This window comes from Nipponia nippon, unplaced genomic scaffold (assembly GCF_047370975.1).
Source record: "Nipponia nippon isolate SJK-2023a ecotype South Korea unplaced genomic scaffold, ASM4737097v1 scaffold_4, whole genome shotgun sequence".
Taxonomy (NCBI): Eukaryota; Metazoa; Chordata; class Aves; order Pelecaniformes; family Threskiornithidae; genus Nipponia; species Nipponia nippon.
Genome location: NW_028262358.1, coordinates 46,573,463 through 46,591,681, shown reverse-complemented (window position 1 = coordinate 46,591,681; position 18,219 = coordinate 46,573,463). Strand labels below are relative to the sequence as shown.

At 44.9% G+C, this 18,219-nt stretch overlaps 2 long non-coding RNA genes across 2 annotated transcripts; both read left to right on the top strand.

Annotated features, from left to right (window-relative positions):
• Nucleotides 1–499: 499 nt before the first annotated feature.
• Nucleotides 500–10,660, top strand: LOC148053288 (uncharacterized). Its single transcript, XR_015708813.1, has 4 exons — nt 500–955; nt 1,056–1,158; nt 9,062–9,454; nt 10,481–10,660. It is a non-coding gene; the product is annotated as an uncharacterized LOC148053288 (long non-coding RNA).
• Nucleotides 10,661–10,671: 11 nt separating this feature from the next.
• Nucleotides 10,672–12,670, top strand: LOC148053287 (uncharacterized). The gene is made up of 4 exons (XR_015708814.1): nt 10,672–10,854; nt 10,956–11,155; nt 11,892–11,955; nt 12,539–12,670. It is a non-coding gene; the product is annotated as an uncharacterized LOC148053287 (long non-coding RNA).
• The last annotated feature ends 5,549 nt before the right edge of the window (nt 12,671–18,219 follow it).

Here is an 18,219-nt window from a genome sequence, read left to right as displayed (position 1 = left end):
GGGCAGTTCAACCCCTCCTAAAATAGGCGGGAAAATTGTCTCCTGCAGGTGCCTGTGTTTTCTCTGACTGTAAAGGGAGTCTAAAGTGGTGACACGAGCTAGAAGCCTGATTTTTGGTGGCTTGGTTACCTGAGGTGAGCGTTACCCCAGTTAGCCTCATCGTTCCCTTTGCTTCTGCTCAAGAAGACAGTCTCTTCCAGAGAGTTATTCAGTTCACTTGAGACCCTAATCTGCCCTTGGGAAGTGCTGTTTTTCCTTTGACTATTAGAAACAGGCAGCTCAGAGAGATGTTGTTAGGATGAAACCAGATTGCCTTCCTACAGTCTTATTCTGGAGGAGAGGGAGAGAAGATTTGTTGCAGAGCCCCAGAGCTCTGCCAGCTCACTGGAAATCTCTCTCTGGGAGCTGTTGCTCTTCCCAATAAGGAAGTCTGTAAGTGTTACCCTCTATGGGACACAAATGCCTTACCAAAAGCTTTTGACTGGTTTTCTTCATGAAGTGAAGATATATGCTATATTGATTAGAAAATAGTCTGCTGTGACATCTGAACACAGACATTCATGCCTGTAGACTTAACAAAGTGGGCTGATTTTATTTTGAAAACTAAATATAATAATAAATCGTCACTTGCCAACACATTGCTCCATAAAAGTGGCCTTGCTCATGTTAGTCCTAGTCACATTAACACAAGTTAGAAGTACGTGCCACCATCTTCTGATGTACAGATGGATGTGTTCATCTCATCTAATTGTCCTGAAAGGCTGGGCAATAAGAGCAAGCTGCTGTGCTAGGCCTGTTACTTCAGTTCCTCCCCAGCTGGTCCAGCTTCGGTCAGAAGCACGCTCGTGGGATTGACTCACTGATCTGGAGCAGAGAAGCGTAACCCTGTAACACAAGGTAGCCAGAGGCTGGTGGTTAAAGCAGGAAACTAATGTAAACTGCTTATCACTGACAGGTAGGTAAACTTTAGAAACTGGGTGAACTCACCTGTGTGAAATGTATGAGAAAGAGGTCAAGGCCATGCTGTCTGTTTACCTGCTTTTAATCTCCACCAGGGCACGGCAATTTGTCATCTTTCCAAAGTGAAAGCCCTGCTCAGTACAGAGGAACGGGCTGAAGTTCCATGGCTGAGGATGCTTAGGACACACAAGTGTTCAGGTCAGAAAAATCTAATGGGCTTTCTGGGTTTGAAATATGCCTGTCTAGATACAGTTTGTTCCAATTATATTTGGCTGTCGTTATACATATTGAAATATACTTACAGGATGGTCTCCTAAGGGGCGTTGTGGGGGCAGAAAACGCTTGCTTTTTTTGCAAAACTCTTCTAAAGCTGGACAAAATGTTTAGAAATACCCAGGAGAAAAGTGTGATATGTTAATGTGAACAGTCATGTGCCCTGCTCTGGTCACAGAGGAAAGACAAGAGAGCGAGGGCTGTTGGAAGCTGAAGGCAGCTCCCCGGGGTACAGCCGAGACCAGGTCAGGCTGGAGCCGAGCACCAGCCCCTTCTCTGCATTCTCCTGCACCACGCACTGAGCAGCAGCAGGAGCAGCCACTGCTCCGGTTCAGCAGCAATCACTGGGCTAGCCTTTCATTAGTGTCTGACGCTAATTAATATGCCATGTGCTCTTTCAACAGCACCAGATAAGTACTCACAGCTTTTGCTAGGCAGATGGTAACTTTCATTACTTGACCAGATTTGCTGATCTCCTGTTAGATATCTCACCCCTTGCACAGCTCTGCGGCCATACTGTGTCAGGCTGCTGAGCATTGTCAGCCACAAACAAGAAGGATCCTGTTTGATTTTGAAAGCCAGGGCCTGGGTAAAATCCCATTGCTCTTTTCTGATACATCTCCTACTGACATCAACTTTTTGTCTGAATTTTGTCTGAACACAGAAGAACAAGCTGCAGGTTTAAGCTCACCGTGGGCAGCAAATTCCCTCCCTCATCTTAAAAGCCTTTTGTTTTTCCACAACTTTGTAGCATCTTTTAGGTCTCAGGAGGGGAATTACAAGTTGTAAATTTCTTTACGCGTCCTCCTTTCACACTCCTAGGAGTGAAAAATAAAATGCTGCCCAGCTAGGCCATCCCTCTGCCTCTGAATAAACATTTGTGTGAGGGCTCCCATTCTTGCCAAGGTGTTAGGATAACATTCTCATGCTGATTCCTCTGCCCTCCTTCAGCATCCCAGTGCTGGAGGTCCATTTCCGAGGCTTTGAAATGGCCATGCTCTCACCTCATCTCATACACATGGAAATCAGATCACCAGAAGAAGCGAGCTTGTAAATCCCACCGCGAAGCCAACAGGGCAGCTTAGGAAATGATGACCTTCAGTAGTGAAGAGCTCCATGCAGCCAAAGAGGCTGAAATGAAAATGGAGGAGACTGGGTTGGTAGGTGGGTGAGGGCAGAGCTGAAGGGCTTGGGCCTCCTTCCTTTCGACTCCACTGACCATTTTGCCATTGTTTCAGCAAAAGCCGGAGCTGAGCATTTAAAACGTTTACCTGTTTGCTTATTTTTATACACTGAGGACAAAGGATCTCTTATCATTAGCAACTGCTTGTGTAAGGGTTCAGAAACCACAGCTGATAGGGGAGCTGTGCCATACCGGGCACCACACATGCCCAGATCGTCCTTGCCACAAACTTGACAGACAAGGGACAAAGGGCTACAGCATACGAGTAGCGTGGGTATTGCAGCAACACATTTCTGGCAAGACGCGCCAGTGCCATGAACCACAAGACCAACTTGTCTCCTTTGTAGTTGTGTAAGACACAGAGGGGGCTGACTGGGTGTACAAACATCTCCTGCTTATGCTGCTTCTAATTAACCAGAGGAACTTGCTGCCACGTGGTGTCAGGGAGGCAGATGATAACTCCTGTGACTGCACAGTGAGGAGAACAAGGCTTTGTCTGTGCTTCAGAGGGGACCTTGGTGTAGTTATTCCCTGAACGGTGTTTGGCAAGCCCTCCAGCTACCGGCCATCACGTCCTCTCTCCAGTATCGATCCTGCTTGTTTTCTGAGCAGAATTAGTGATGAACATTTCTGCTGGTTTAGTTGTACCTAAACAAGGCCTTTTCCTGGTAAAATGATTGTGGTAAGAGAAGCAATATTCTCCAACTCCTGGCTGCCATAGCTGGTCTGAGAGGAGTTTCCAGAACGGACCTGGAAACAGGTCTGCAGGCAGGAGGGTTATGTCAGTCCTCAAGTTTCATGGCTGGAATCCAGAAACAATTTTTCCCTTCATTACCTAATTGCATAGGTAGCTTAATTTGTGGAGAAGATCTTTCCTGTTTCTTTCTTTTGAATATCTTTCACTTGTGTACTCCAGCCATGTCCAGGGAAGCACCTAGACTTTGGTTTGTTTGCACTGCCAGTGCCGCTGTTTTGTTTTCTGTAGATGCGAAGCAGTTCAGAAGGAGCTTATGTGTGACCAGATAAGTGTATCGCTAAACCCACACCTCTGAGAGCTTAACTGAACATTTCTGTTCACTCCTGACCTGTAAGCCCGAGTGAGTAACTCGGTTAGGTTTGAAGTGTCTCTCTGGTGACAGAAGATAAGGTCAGTGTTTCTTGTTTAGGGTAAGGCAAATTAGGTACAGCAAAAGGCCTGAAGGGAAGGAGGGAAGACTATCGCGAGAAAGACAATACATTCAGTATTGTTCTGTCCCTGTAAAAGAGAAAGGGGGCAGCGACCAAAGCCCTGATCTAGATTAGATCCAGAGGTCGTGTTGGGACTGCAATGAGATCATCTTCAAAGCTGACTTAAGTGTTTGTTTTCTGATCTTGGGTAGGAGCTGGTTTGAGGATATTGCTTCAGGCACATCTTGAATACAAAATACCATGAAATTCATATTTGGCAGTGATCAAAGAAACAGATAGAAATAAGCTGTTTGGAAGATGAGCACTTTAACCAACACTGAAAGAAATTATACAGAAATCCCAAGATTACTCAAGTAGGGTATCTTAAAATCTTTTAACATGGTTAAATGCCTATTAGTGTGGGCCTTTAGAGCAAGTGTCTTGATACATTGGAAAAAAAACAGCAAAGGAACAGTTCTCATGGCTCTTTGAAAAACTCCTGTTTTTTTAAAACCAAAGTAAGAGTTGGATTTCTGCCTGAAATCCTATAGTACAGGCTGTGTCTCCCAGGTGAAACCCTGTGTTCAAAGATAAACATGTGCACACCTTCGCCATACCCAAGCCCTTTATTTTTATGGATTATTTGTTTTAGAGGTCCCTGAGGACTTTTAAGTAATTTTCTTATAATCAGGGGGACACAGTGAAGCATGTGCAACAGCACTCGAAATGGGAATGTTCCTCATTCTGTATTAGCTGGCACACTCCTTCCGAGGGGCGTCTGGTTTGGGCTGTAGGGTTTTTCTAGTTCGTGTTTGTAGAGCTGTCTTACATCAAAAGAGAACCAAGAGAAAAGGGAACAAAATCTTAAAACCGCTCTCTTTCCTCCGCCACTACCGTGAAATATGCTCCCAAGAATGAGAGCAGGTCAAATTATTCAGCGTTGGTATATAAGTGCTTTGGGAAGGGTTACTAGGGCATTTCCATTATTTGCTGTGGTTGTTTGGTGGTTGTGACATTTAGAGGGTACTTTGAAGAAAATAGCCCGGCTGGTAAATGACAGCAGAGAAAGGGGAAGGAAAGCAAATGGAGAGGAGGGAAGTTCACAGAGATTTCCTGACAAGATGAAAGGGTGAAGAAAACCCAGTGAGTTCTTATTCAAAAACCATTTTGGTGGCCTCTGTTTGAATGAGAGAACTGTTTCTTAGCATGCTTAACAACTACTTGGTCCTGTCCAGGAGTACACTTCACCAAGTGTCTGCTGCGTTTAACACCACAGTCAACTTTGTAGTGTGTGATGAGAATTATTTTTACAGCTGAGCTTCTTAAGAGAGGCCCACATGTGGTGGCTTTTAAAACCTGGTGGGTTTTAACACACCTCAGTTGCACTAAAGAGGGAAATTCTGATCTTTACCAGGATTAATAAGGTACACAAAAGTATTAGCATCCAATGTTTAAACCAAATGAAAAGCAGCCTGGGAACCTGGTGTCCTCTACAGGGAACCCAGTGTGTGCATGTGGGTGGACGGGGACTATGAGAGAACTTTCCCTGCTGATTCTCAGCACAGTTTTGGTCACATCATCTTTCCTATATGTCCTCCAGTGTCACAACCTGCAGAGGAGACAAAATAGTGACCGCTGCTCCAGACAGACACTATGAGAATTTAGTGTTTGTACACGGCTTTAATGAAAGGTTCAGTAAGCCTCAGTGCTCTGATATCAGGTGATAGCATAAATATTGCTAAGTACTTAACTAAAAATGACGAGTTTGGGGATAAAGTATTAGTTTGGCATGAGAGGGAGTCTTGTGGGGGAGCGTATTCCTATTTTGAGTGTGACCTTGGGAAAATTGCTTAACCTGTCCTCTGTGTCTTTATTGCCCAATGCCAAACCCAAGTTGATATGTTACTGCCTTGTTTGCAGGATTGCATGAGCAAATTAATCAGCTTCTGAGAGGCACTCAGATACTACAGTGATATAAATAGAGCTGGCCAGGAAACTCTTCTCAGATCCTTCAACATTATTGCACATCAAGATAAAACAATCTTTCAATGTTTGTTTGGTGGATTGGTAATTGAAACAAATACATACGTAGAACGGACATAATTTTGGTGGTAGGCGTGCTCCTGTAGAATGTGGATTCACATTCAAAATGCCATTAACTCATTTCATAGAGGGACCTGAACCTGGGGCTCTCCTTTCCTGGAAAACTGTTCAGAATTGGGTTGGTTAAAAAAAGCTTTTTGTGTTTTAAAAAAAAATAAATCTGACTGGCTCAGTAAAAACAGGATGAATGTGGTCCGTAAGTGCAAAATCTAAATGTGGAACAATCCTTATAGAGAAGGCAAGGCATGAGGGGAGAGAAGAGAAGAAAAAAGAAGGAGAATACAGAAAGGACTGCATATCTACCACCAAATGTGTCTTTTCCAAAGCATGTGGAAAAAAGCATCATGAAGAGTGCAACACAGCAGGCTAGGTGTAGGCTGAATACATAAACCTGTCCCCAAAACACTGAATAGTGCAACAGTATGGGATAGTGAGGTGTGAAACGGGGCAAATTTAGCGAATGGAGAGCTACGGCAGCAGCAGCAGCATCAAAACGTAGAGGCTAACATAGCCTTGTTTAAGAGAAATTAGAGGCTGGGAGAGAGGGGAGGGAGAAAGTGTTGATGCACTATAAGATTATCACACATTTCTAAAGAGGTCTGAAAGAGCTGACTTCCTGCTGTGGGGTTCCTCTCATATTGGTGTGAACAAACATCGCACTATCACCTGCAAAGTCTTTAAGTGCAAGTGGCGACACTTCAGTATTCACAGCCTGCCTTAGAAAATCCAAGGGAAGCAAAAGAAAGATGAAAACTATGCAAGTCAAAAGGGTGCTGCTCCCATTGTTCTTCCTGCTGCTTGGTTAACTGGGAATCCCTTTGAGCCACAGAGAGGTCACATCTCCCCAGATGCGCTCTGCCCGCATCCTAGGGCAGGGCAGCCAGCGCTGCCGGTGTGGAAGCAGCACCTCACACGCACCTTTCATGCCTTTCATGGTAACAGCACAATGAAATCACCCCGCTAGGCAGGACACAAGCTCTCACCGTGACAGCATGGTTTTAGCAGAATACATACCTGTGAGCACAGCTCCCAGTGGAAGATGATTACCTTGTGAGATGGCAGCATGGCCCCTTTTACAGAAGAGGAAGGACTGACACCTCTCGGGGCTGTCTTGAACTGAGCTAGGACTTTGTGGGCACTTAAGACTGCATCTGTGTTACCAAAGACAAGAATGGGTGCATCTAGACCCTCTCCAGCTAGGGCCTTGGGGGTGACCGCTGCACCCACCCCGGGCATGAGCTCCTACTGGTCCTGGCCTACTGGCTTGAGGACTGAATGTGCTATCAAGTACACGAAGACCTGAAGCTGAAGGAAGCCACTGTAGCCGTGACAGGAAGGAGTAGGAGCTTCACAGAAAAAGTACAATAGCAATGAACAGGTCATGCACCAGAAACTGAGGGGAAAGGAAAATTAGCCTGAGTTTTTGACACCAGGTGAAATAGTTGATCAACAGGGTGATAGTCACTGGAGGACCATGCTGAACTCAAGAAGGCCGTTAGGCATGTCCATGTGCTTTGCTGCATGAGTTTCATACTTTGTAGAAGGTGTAGCGTGACTGAGCTCTCCCAAGGAAAGCCTTGGGCTTCCAAGGGGCACTCTTCTATCTCCAGCACGAAGCAACGGATTGCCAGTGCAGGCTCGTTATTGTACTGTGTTAGAAATGTGTAATAAGAACCTGGAAAAAGCAGGGCTAATCAAGGTCCTTCATTTAGACAATACAATAGGAATAACAAAGCCTGGCATATTTTCCAGGAAGGGATATGTGGGAGGGTTTCTTTTGGGGGTAGGAAGAGTATGCTCTGAGTATATGCTTGTCTGGATTTAATACTTATTTCTGGTTTAGATAGCCTCATTCATTTGATGTCCAATCCTATAGAAAGGACACAAATAAGGATGAGAACTAACTTTGTGATCTGCAACTCTACAACATCCCACAGCCATTTCCAGCAAGGAAGAAGCTGTTCATGTTCTTGATTCTTTGTGGGAGACAAGATTTTGGCCTATTTTCTATAACCGCCAAAAAAAATCAAGTAAGCTGCAAATGCTTTATTTTTCATTATTATTAACCCATCCCCAGCAAGTCAATCCTTTTCTCTCTGGAATCAGTGAGATAGTGTGCCTGGCTGACACTAGAGAGCCGTTTGAGCTTGTCTTCCCTGCATTTCAAGAAAAAGGTTTTTTTTTGCTTTTTAATGAAAATTCACTTTTTTTCCCCCCCTCCTTTATTCATTTATTTTTGAGGCCTTCCACCTCTGCTAACTGTGGGAAAAGGCTTCACTTTGCCAGGGTACAGCATGCATTGTAAAAGTAATTCAATTTTACACCATAGCAATGACATGATCAAGGGAACTTTGAGCAGGCTTTGTGACCGAGAGCATTTAACAAGTATGTGAAAAGCTTCCAAAGAGCCTTCATGAAAGAAAGAAAGGTTATAACAATAGGAGAGGTAGCTTGATAGTGGTACATTAAGAGTCATAGGAGTGATTCTAATCAGGTTAGACTTTAAAGAAAGAGAAGCACCTTTATATCTCTTGGGTATAGGCCTGAGTGCATTAAGAAGTGGGGATTTGTGTTGGGAAGCACACAAATAAAGCCCTGTGGCACTTGTGGCCCTGACACCACTTGCTCCTCCTTGGGCTGAAGAATTCAGCCCTGCAAGGACAAAGACGTTCTAGGCAAAATACGTAAAACTGCAGATTTGGACCAAGTACATTGGAAAAATAATATTGAATCTTTGTTGGTTTTAGTCAATGTCTAGACCTTTTTAGAGGTTGTTATCTTCCATTTTGTTCCCTGTGGAGACCTCTTGGCAGTTCCAATGCAAGCATGGAAACAGTCTTGTGTATAAAAGCGATGATGAACCATTCACACATGTTATTAGTTTATAAGGTCTGTGCAGCCTGAGCCATATACCAGTGAAGTACATCAAGTACCACATGCTAGAAAGGCCATGCAAATGACAAATAATTATATATAGTGAGTGTATTCATATGCACACTAGGGAGACTGGTTCTGGGCATATCATGAAAACTTAGGGTTGGTAAGGAACGTGTATAGAGATGTACGTTTCAAAGAAGAATCCAGCTATCTAAAAAGATAACACATATACAAACAGCCTATCAAGCTGTTAGGGCTAGTTTTGTTGTTTCTCACATGTGGCTTAATCGACACCTTTTATATATGTGTTACTGTGAAAAATGGTCAGAGTTTATTTTGCACAGGAAAAAGGTTATAACTTGTCTTTTTTTCTGTTAGTGAAAAATAAGAAACAAAAAAGTTGGGCCTGACTCGTTTTTGCAATCGACAGGGACACCTACAGGAAGACGAAATTAACACATTGGCATATTGGGTGTTTTCTGCTTTATTTGTTCACAGCTTGAGCCTATTACCTAATAGAGACACAAGAAAATGGCCCATCTGTTTGCAGTGGGCAAATGTGTGAGTACTACTCTCTGGGGCTGCATGGGAGAAGGGTTGCTTTTCAAGAACGTATTTACTTTACTCTCTGTTTTCTCAACGGTGTGTATAACTCAATACTAAAAGGCTAATTTGTTTAAGAAAACCAAACCTGACTTCTTCAGTTAATTGCTTACAGAAAAGCTGTAGGTATTTCATGGAGTCTGTGTGCTTTGCTGAGTGCACTGGAGTGGCCTCCGCTACGCGACCAGCGAGGAAGCAGAAAAGCCAGCTCGATGGCAGGAAACCGCTCATTGTTCCCGGCCCGCTTGCTCCGGCGGGGCTGCAGCTCTTGGGAAAGATCAAGGACGTGTAAGGAGTGGGAAAGAGATGAAAGTCTGTCTATCAGGGAATGGGGATGAGGCAGCTGGGAGGGAAAGTCTGCTCAGGGGCACGTGGGATTTGAGATATGATTAATGCTTTGGCAACATGTTAACGAGAACAGGATCTGGCAACTGAGAGGAAATGCCTATGTGTCCACTCGCAACCAGCCTCAAGCTGGAATAGGAGCCTACGCGCGCGTCAAAGTGAATCCAAGCTTTTGCATGTACATGGGTGGAAACAGGCTGTAATAGAACCACCTGGAATTTGGAGACCCGCATCCTGCGGGGCCCGTTCCACCAGTGGGAGCTGGGTCTGCTTTGTAGCTCCTTTTATCAGCAGAGGGACAGGGGTCGTTTTGGTAAACAGCAGCACACTCTCAAAACAACGTCAGCAGTCACTGCATCTTCTCCCCAGCTCCTTTGCCACTCAGGCTTTTAAAACAATCTTTAAAACTCATAGAGTCAAAGCCAGTGATGACAGAGGTAGCCTTTACTTCCCTGTAGTCTGCAGGGACAGAACTGCTTGAAGGTATTAGCTATGCTAAGCCTCTTAAATAACTATTAAACACATAAAACTCTTAAATGCACGCAAATCCTGTGTAACAAATGGCAAACAATAAGGAAAAGCTGATCGACCATTATACAGCAATTTAATCTATGCAATTTGCATAATTTTGCCTAACAGAAGGAGACTACAGCAGAATTGCTTTCTTAAGAAAGGCAGAGATGTTGTACAAAACAGGTAAACAATCGGGAATGGGGATTTTGCAAGTCTGGCAAATTCTTGGCATTCGGACAAAGGGAGTGTGATATAATTGCAAGGGATGTGATGTAGATGGACTGGAAGCGACAAAAGGCAAGTTGGGAGCATGAAAAAAAGTCAGTTTTGCAATCAAATTGGGAAATTTAGAACAAAGGTTGAATATGTACCTTTAACTCTGTCCTTCTGTATCATTTCAATAGACTTACATGTTGGCATCCTGTACCTGAGCGATAGTACTCTTTACTACAACAGGTGAACTGCAGCTACCTGCAACATTTGTGTGTGTGTAGCACCTTCACATTTGGAGAGATCAAAGAGTGGTGACTTCTGAGCAGCCTGTTTTACAGATGGCCACAAGGCAAACGAGCCACCAGTACCAGGACTCGGGGCCACTCCATGAAATTGCCTGTGCCTCCTCTGGGACTTTTACAGAAACAGTTTTCTCTGGTTTACAGCCTGTCAGATGGGTCCATGTTTCTGGAAATATGCCTAGCACGTTGTGGACTCTGTGACAGTAATCTAAACTCGCATACTGAGCATGCAGATATTTCAGGGGCAGGAGCTGTACAACTTACTTGGAAGTAGATAACTGGGGGCTGCCTGTCACTGCAGAGCCACCTGCTTAGGTACGGCCCCTGCACCCTGTGAATTTGCACCAGGATCTCATTAACAACTTAGTGCTGGGCTGCAAAGCACCTTTTTTTTTTTTTTTTTCTCTTTTCCCCAGGAACGTCCTCTATTATGTTCCCAGCAATCTGGTGGCCATCGACACCTTCATGATAAACTGGAAATCTTCACCTTCTTCCATCTTCACCTCTCAAACGACCCATGAAAGAGTCTTGGAGATCAAAGAAATCCCCTTCCATCCTTATCCTTCTGACAGAGAGACTGATGGGATTTAGCACCCATGTGGGAATATGAGCATTGGTAACTGGGGAGTGGCAGAGGTGGAAAATGATTGGGGAGGGTGGGAGAGCCCAGAAGATAAACTACCTGGGGAGGAGGTGCGTAGTGAATTGTGGTCTCCATAGCAAGTGTGAGAAGACAGAAGAGAAATGACTTCCTCTGCCCCAAATAAAGATCAAGGAGTATTTGCATTCAAAGGGGTTGGGTTTTGCACATATCTAATCTCTTCAGTCACTTTCTTTCGACTGGAAATCCTCACTAATTAATTGTTCTGCAAATTCTGCTCCTGCACATCATATGTCTGAAGGGCTTGCTTGTTTCTCCAGTGCTGACTGCATGTGTTCCTTGCCCTTGCATTTTGCTGTCCAACGCCAAATAAAAAGCATAAAGGAGTTAGACGAGAGAACTAGGGGATTCTATGAAATTTTAAAAATATCCTGCAATTCCAATATGTCGAAGTATAGGCCTATGTGCTACAGATAACCAAACAAAACGTCCAGTAAGAGTTATGCATTATTTATCCTATTTTTTCAGAAATTTTAGGCCTTATCTTGAATTTATGTTAGCAAACTCAGCAACCTGAGGGCTTTTCACAGCACCTTAGGCAGACTAAAGTGGAGCTGATGAATAATCAGTGATGGAACAGCTGTTATCCAGAGATAACAGAGGACTTCAGGCTGCAGATGTGCATGGGGTCAAGGGAGACAATGTTGTGCATGAAAAAGTCATACAATGGAGTTCTGTGTATTTTCTTCAGATTTGGAGAACAAAGAAGCAATGACCTTTTGTCTGCGGCTGTCATTCCCTGCTTCACCATTAAGGTAGTTTTCTTTTTTTTTTTTTTTTTTCTCTTCCTAATGGGAAGTATTTTGAAATAGACCCCTGTCAATCATGCCCTGAAAAAGATGAGCACATCCTTAAGCAGAATCCTTTTTAGAAGTTTAAACAGTCTAAATGTCAAAACATGTGGCGGTCAGGTTAACACAGCACTTTGGATACCTGTGATTTGGATATATTTGTTTCAAAAACAGGTTAATTTTTAATCACTGAGTATGCCAAGTTTCAAAGGACAAATAGGAAAAAATACAAGAAAACAAGGCTATACTTATGGGTTCAGTAAAGATCTTTCCAGCCTGGTACCAGCCTCTAACAGTGGTCAATAGCGATGTGTAAGAACAGGCTAGCAAAGAGAGACAATTCTTTTTGTGTATCCTTCTGATAGCCGGTAATCTGTGATTTAAGATCTTTTAAGTTGATACTGTATCTGTGTCTTTGTGTTGAATTGTATTTATGGACTATTCTAAATAGATTTGTCTTTTTGTTTTGTTTTGATTTTGTTTTGTTTTGCTTTGTTTTGTTTTTGTTGTTAATCAATCCAAAGTTTCATAATGTATATTTTTATAGGAAGAGGTACTTCCTCTGTTTGTCTTGAACTTGTCGTTGGATCATTTCAGGTGAAGCCCGTTAATATTTGTATTGTAAGAAATGGTGAGTAACTGTTCCCTTGTTGCCTCTCCATACCCATCACAATGTTACGTATCACTGTTGTTCCTTGATTAGAGTCTTCATCTGCTTAATCTCTCCTTCCTCAAAAGTAATCTCCTGCTTTTAAGCATCTTTGCACAGTATTTCACCTGACTTCCACCGCAGCCCAGGGAGCAAGCCTGGAGCAAGCGCTGTGCTGCGGCATCGTCCTCCAGCGCGTGTGGAGCTCGCCTCGACCGTGGGCAGGTCCCCGGCACCTGGAGGGGAGCAGGCAGCTCCTCCCAGCCCCGGCTGCGGAAATCCCCAAACCTCTGAAGTACTGCCATGCCAGGGGAAAGCGGACAGGGACCAACTTTGCATAATGGTGTGCCGTGGGGCCAGCTTGCCAGGAAAGTCAGCGTGCCTCACCTGAGGCTGAGCACAAAGCGCTCTCTTCCTCCTGGCAGGAGCGCAGCTGTGAGAGAACAGGAGCCCCGGTGCGGAGCCCTGTGCCAGCCCTGTGCCTGGGAGCGGGGTGTGCTGCTGCCTGCGACCACCCCAGCCCAAACATCTGCCCCGGAGCTGGGTGCAGCCAGCAGGCTGCCTTGTGTGTTTGGCTGCGAGTCCCTGTCCCACATGCCCACCGCCCTGCTATGGGGCCTTTATTTATTCCTCACCCGACAGCCTTAATGAACTGATTACGTTCTAACTGATGGGATATTTTTTTTAAGGAAGGTGAGCGCTCACAGATGATCTCCCCAGCTAGGCAGGGGTGCACTCATCCTCTGTGGAGCATCCCCCATATTCAATAGAGAGAGAGTTGTGTTGGGTTTAGTTGAGAAATGCGATTGAGAGCACACAGCAATGTTCCCAGACCAGCTTGTTATTTTTTATGGTTCCCATTCCCAACAGAGGACAATGGCTTCTGTTGCTCTTATAGTCCATGGGAAGCTGGTGTTTGACAGTACACTCCCAGCACTTCTGTTTTGTTTTTCTGTTTGGGTTTTTATTTTACTGTTGAAGGTAGGATTTTAGCTCTTTTTTGTTGTAGGGAGTTTTTTTAATTGCTTTCCCCCCTCCTCCACATTTCATTATTTTGGCATAGGGCTGCCACTCACCAGCTGTCCACAATTCCTTCACCCCTTCTGTTTTTCAGTACCACGCTACCATGACATAGGCTCAAAGGACATTTTCTTCCTTGCAGGAGGCTTCCTATGCCTGTTGAATACATTTAGTAAAAATACTTTTCTCTCTCTTTCCTACCTTGAAGGAAAGTTATTACATCTGTAGTCCTCACGTAATTCAGATTGGCCAATCTGTCATCCTCAAATTGCCTGAGTTTAATTTCTTGACTGTTTTTAGATCCTAGGATGACTGATCCTTGATAGAGCAAGCTCATCCACAAAGTGAGTACTCAATAATTACTTTTCAACAAAAAGTTCACTCATCAACTCATAAATCTGGTCTCCTCTCCCCTGCCCTTTCCATTTTATTTTGTGTAATTGGATTTTTTTTTCTAGTCTGAAACTTAACCAAAAATCAGTGCATTCCCACATATCAGCAAATGGTATCCAAAAGAGGCAAACTGGAATGACATTGTGAAGGAATCGGTTACAGCAGAGTCCTCTGCTGAAGGGAGGGAGAACAGCTATTGCTCAGCGAGGTGCAGAGCATGGCAACTCCCACTGTTGCTAATGGGAGAAGAGGCTGCTGAGCTCCTCTCAGGAATGCACTGTTTTAATTTCTAATTGAGTTATTTGTTCACTTGTTAAAGAACTCATCTCTTAGGGCAGTGACTCTCAAAGACAATAATAGTGGCCACATGCAGCCACCAGGGAATTCATTGCAGCCACAAGACAAAAACTTGCTCTGATCGTTCAGTTCTGTTTTGACTTAAACTGTCAAAACTGTGGCTACCATTAATTTACTGTGATGGCACGTGTCACAGCTGCTTGTCTGAGAGTCGCTGGTTAGTCCTGTCTCTCTTTTAGGCACTTGGAGCAGGAGTTTCCAAGCTGCAGTGTAATGGACCATGTCAAGTAGTCTGCAAAGCCATACTAACATTGCACATTGGCATTGTCTCTCGAACGTTTCAGTTAAAAGCGCTTTGAGAAAGAGTGCAACAGGCTGCAGGAACACCAGGGTGCTCCATGGCTCCACGAGGAAACAGGGACCATCAAACTGACAGGTCAGGTTTGCTCTCAGAGCACGTCTCTGCCAGTCTCCACTCGCAGGTGACCAGTGCCTTCTGCTGGCCAGGCTCCCTGTCCCTGGCTTGTGTCTTCTAGATCTATCCTTTGCCTGTGGAGCAACCTCACGGGCATCAAAGCAACCCCAAAACTTCTTTTTCTAAGGAACAGGCCATGTCAGACTTTGTGCGCAAAAAAGACTCCTCCAAAGACTCTTAATCCAAGAGCCTCTCACAGCCAGATTGACTCAAAACCAATCCCCTCCAAAAAAGATCCTACTGATGAGATGGCTTCTCTTTCATTGCTGGTAGACAAGGAAAAAATTAAACACATCAAACATGCTTAGGTTCCAAAGGCAAAGTTGCAAAATGTCGCACAAAAGATATACTTATGTCCATTACTTTTACTACCTTCCTTTCTTGTCTTTTCCTTTGGTCCTTATCCAGCTTCTGGAGGAGCCATTGTGCAGAGAGAATCAAGAACAGATTTCTGTGGTAGGAAACAAAGGACAAAATCTTCCCTGTTTTATTGCACAATGATGTACTATACTGTTCTCTTACATAAAACTTTGTATGAGGATACTGTTCCTCATACGAAACAATTTTCTCTCCCGTAAATTATCATCTTTGTATTATTTTTTTATTATTTAACAATGTATCAACATATCATCAAATCTCTTGGTTTAATACCCTCCCCCTAAAGCCCAGCTTTATATAAGTATTTGCTTGTATGGCTTAGGACAGTATTTCCATGTGGTTCAAGGCTTGCAAAAAATAACCAAAAAGAGCAAAAGAAGCTTGAGTGCTTTGGCTTTCAGGAAAAACATTGACTATGGACAAATATTAGTAATATCCTAACCATGAGATAAGAAGGTATTGATTTGCTATTGATGGTCTATATGAGAACTGCTTGCAAAAGGTAAATAGGGGACCCCTGAAATTCCTGAGACATGACCAACCAGTCGGTTAGAAATACTTCTTACAAAACACTGCTGCCCAGGCAGAGCGGAGGCATCCAGGAAAGGCTGCAGGTGAGTTGAGTAACTGCTGGCCAAGGAAAGTCAGCAGCACCCCAGGGAGGTCAAGAGCAGCAGAGGGAAGCAGATTCTGCTCCTGGGTTTGTGTCTCTTCCCAGGAGGAAGCTTGGCTAGACTCCCTGTAGCCCTGCAGCACAGGTGACAACTCAGGACCAGTAAAGCTTGGATAAGGAGACGCCAAAGGCTGGCATATGAGTTACTTTGAGTTTGATCTTTCTGGCCTTATGAGCCCTTTCAGTACTCGGAGACACAGTCCAGGTATGCGTGCATGATCTGTGTAGGACATGTGCAGGGGGATGGATATGCTCTCCATCCGCAGACCTGTGGTGTAGCACGCAGGCTATGTCTGTTGCTGCTTGAACCTCTGTTTGTCTTCTCCACGAACACTGGGGAGTCTCCATGGCTATGTGTGGTGAAGGTACCTGGGTCTGCAGCATCTGCAGTGGCTGGTGGAGGTTACTGTCCTGCCTATGAGATATGAAATGCTCACGGTCTGCCTGAGCAAAGCTCCTGGGAAAAAGAGGTGTTGTGTCTATGGCAGATGCCCTCGTTTGCTGGTGACAGAGGAACACGCTGTCGGCACCAGGCTGCTGTGCCTGTCCCCAGCTGCTGACAGAGCCCCTCGTCTGCTGCTTCTGGTTCCTCTCAGGTGGGTGGTACGTATGAGCAAAATACACAGGTGGCGTAAGTCCCTCGAAGCCTTACTTACTGCTCTCTAACGTGTAGAGGCTGAGTTAAAAAGAGGTCCAGGAAGCTGCCTGTGGCCAGCTGGGACCGAGAGCCCCGACCCTTCCCAGGGATGGGGAAGGCAGCGCTTCCCTCTCTTTTACTCTCTCAAGCAAAACAAAAACCAGGGCTTTCTCTTTTTAAGGGTCATTCTGGAGCTCTCACTGGGGCAGCCGACCCAGTTGTGTCCGGTGCTGTAAATTACGCAAAGGAAATTTAGGTGCTTCTAAGATAAGGCAGCAGCTAAGTATGTGGGGGTTTTTTTGGGGGGTGTCTGTCATTACTTTGGGCTTTTTTTAACATGGGTGCTTGTTTTCTCTAAGTCAAAACCTCTTCCAGTTCACATCCCTCTCCCACCCCAAACACAATGTAATAAACTGAAGCTGGCTCAAAATACCTGTGTAATACTCCCTAAAATTCCATTACGATCCCGTCTTCTATAGCAAGTCACTTTCAAGGCTGAGACATGTATCTCTCTTGCTGGATGCTATGGGCTAGGATTTGATGGGTGCATGCATCCATGGGCACGGAGCTGCAAGGTCAGAATGTGAATCTTCCAACTAACCAAGTTCACGTTTATCCAGAACAGCTCCTGCTTTCAGCAATGAAGGCAGCTTACTGTGAAACTGTTGAAGGAAACTCAAAACCTAGAGCGTATTTTTCCCTAATAAAAATTAAGTTTGAAAATGTACCAAGCCAACAGCAGCATAAGGGCATAGAGCAGCAGCAGATGAATGCAGTACAGGGAGTTCTCAACTGCAAAATGATTTGGAGGACAAAAGTCTTCTCTTTCAGAAAGGATGAAGGTTTCTGACATTTTAAGCCCAAATCTGATCCTACATAATCTGTTTCGTCATCAATTTACTTTTTTGCACCTATTTCTAGCGTACATATGACACGCCTATTAGAAGAGACAGCTGTGTGCTGGAGAAACCAAGCTGCAAAGTAACCGCATCTGCTGTCTAACACCGAGCACAAGGGAGAGGCATGGCAGCTCGTTTCTGACCTTATCCTAAATCCTTCGCTCCCCTAGAAGTGCCAGGGGCTCGCGGGTGAAGCTGGGACCCCTCCAGGTGAGGAGGGTGCTGGGGAGCGGGGCCAGCTCTGCCGACTCCCCCGTGTTCGCCTGCAGGAGTGAAAGGTCTGCAGCAACTCTGCCCTTCCGCGTGAGGGAGGGAGCCGGGGGCGCAGCCTCAGTGCTTGTGAATCCATAGCTGCGCGCCAGTATTTCGTGCTTCTGTGGCACGTCTGATATGATCAGCTTTGTTTTCAAGTACTGCTGTGGAGATTTGTCATCAACTTCTTCGTTGCGTCGTCACGCTGTCCTCCTCCCCTCCCTTCCCTGCCCTCCACCCCCTTATCGGTGCCCCCTCCACCTTCCGCCTGCTCGATTGCACTCAACAAGACAGTCTGAATTTTCCATATCTACTTTTTTTTTTTTTTTTTCTTTTCCCCCCTCTTTTGTCTTCTGGTAACAGTGTTTGGCATTTCCCGGACAGCCCGTACTCCATAAGGCCTCAGTGTCTGAATACGAGGACGGCTTGAACGTTGCCTGCTGAGACTGAAGAAGAACTTGAGTGAAAATAATCCTCTCTTTTGTTCCGCTTGGGTTGCTTTTTGTTTGCCTGACAGATGTTCGGCCCCTGTGCGTGTGCACAGAGCGGGTCCTC